This window comes from Heterocephalus glaber, unplaced genomic scaffold, assembly GCF_053883595.1.
Source record: "Heterocephalus glaber isolate CG9 unplaced genomic scaffold, H.glaber_assembly_v1.0 deba00001523, whole genome shotgun sequence".
In the NCBI taxonomy this organism is placed as follows: domain Eukaryota; kingdom Metazoa; phylum Chordata; class Mammalia; order Rodentia; family Bathyergidae; genus Heterocephalus; species Heterocephalus glaber.
This window is the reverse complement of record NW_028258327.1, coordinates 11,685,158-11,687,093: the sequence shown is the minus strand read 5'-3', so window position 1 is coordinate 11,687,093 and position 1,936 is coordinate 11,685,158. Positions and strand designations below refer to the sequence as shown.

General features: G+C 37.4%; 1 pseudogene; it reads right to left on the bottom strand.

The window, feature by feature from the left end:
- Positions 1-662: 662 nt before the first annotated feature.
- LOC147824965 (U2 spliceosomal RNA) lies at positions 663-808 on the bottom strand (annotated as a pseudogene).
- Between the last annotated feature and the right edge of the window lie 1,128 nt (positions 809-1,936).

The following is a 1,936-nucleotide window of genomic DNA, read 5'->3' as shown; positions in this document are numbered from 1 at the left end:
GGATCATCAATACCTACTTCCAGAATCTATAGGCCAATAAGATGGACAACACAGAAGAAATGGACAGATTCCTAGATACATATGAATTACCAAAGTTGAATGAAGAAGACATCAAAATTGTAAACAACCCAATATCAACCAATGAAATTGAAATGGTAATTGAAAACTTATCAACTTAGAAAAGCCCGGGCCCTGATGGCCTCAGTGCAGAATTCTACAAGACATTTAGAGAGGAAATACTGCCACTACTGTTTAAACTCTTCAATGAAATTGAAAGCAAAGCAATACTCCCAAATTCATTATTGGAAGCAAGCATCACCATGATCCCCAAAGCAGAGAAAGGCCGAACCAAAAAGGAGAACTATAGGGCAATCTCACTAATGAACATAGATGCAAAACTCCTTAGTAAGATACTGCAAATAGAATGCAGAAGATCATCAAGAAGATCATACACCCTGACCAAGTGGGATTCATCCCAGGGATGCAGGGATGGTTCAACATATTCAAATCAATAAATACAATACACTGTATCAATAGAGCCAAGGACAAAAACCAAACAGTTATCTCCATAGATGCACAAAAGGCATTCAACAAAATCCAACATGCATTTATGATAAAAATGATACAAAAAATTCTAATAGACAGACTCTACCTCAATATGATAAAGGCCATCTATGAAAAACCAACAGGCAATATCATACTAAATGGTCAAAAACTGAAATATTTCACACCAAAATCAGGAACAAGACAAGGATGTCCATTATCACCACTCCTACACTTGATCTTAGCCAAAAGGCCGAGAAGCGATGATCACCACTCCTGTTCAGTATAGTTTTGGAAACATTAGCCATGGCAGTTAGACAAGGGAAAGAAATAAAAGGAATAAAGATAGGAAATGAAGAAGTCAAATTGTCATTATTTGCAGATGACATGATACTCTATATAGAAGACCCCAAGAACTCCACCAAAAGTCTTCTAGACTTCATAACCAAATTCAGTCAAGTAGCTGGATACGAGGTCAACTCACAAAAATCAATAGCTTTCCTCTACACAAATGACAGACTCACTGAGACAGAAATAGGGCAGATAATTCCTTTCACAATAGCATCCAAAAAACTGAAATACCTAGGAATCAATGTAAAAATAGAAATCAAACACCTCTTCTCTGAAAACTATAGCACTCTGAAAAGAGAGATTGAAGATGATATCAGAAAATGGACAGACATCCCCTGCTCCTGGGTAGGAAGGATTAATATAGTGAAAATGGCCATACTTCCAAAACTGCTATATAGATTTAATGCAATTCCAATTGAGATCCCAGCACCATACTTCATAGACCTTGAGAAAACAATCCAAAAATTCATTTGGAACAAGAAGAGATCCAGAATAGCAAAATCAATTCTAGGTAACAGAGACATGGCAGGGGGTATCACAATCCCCAACCTGCAACTATACTGCAAAGCTACTGTCATAAAAACAGCATGGTACTGGCAAAGAAACATACCTGAGGACCAGTGGAACAGATTAGAAGATGCAGAAACAACGCCAGACACACTCAGCCATCTCATCTCCGATAAAGGAGCCAAACATCCTCACTGGAGGAAAGATGGCCTCTTTAATAAACGGTGCTGGAAAAATTGGGTTTCAACTTGCCAAAGATCAAAACTATACTTATATCTCTTGCCATGCACTAAACTAAAATCGAAATGGATTGAAGCTCTAAATATTAAAATAGAAACTCTGAACAAGTTGGAACAGAGTTTAGATAGAACTCTTGAAGACATCAGTGTAGGAAAAGATTTTATGAACAAAACTTCAGTTGCCCATGAACTAGCACAAACAATCAACAAGTGGGATCTCTTCTTATTAAAAAGCTTCTGCACAGCAAGAGAAACCACCAGCAGTGTGAAGAGACAACCCACAATGTAGGAAAAAA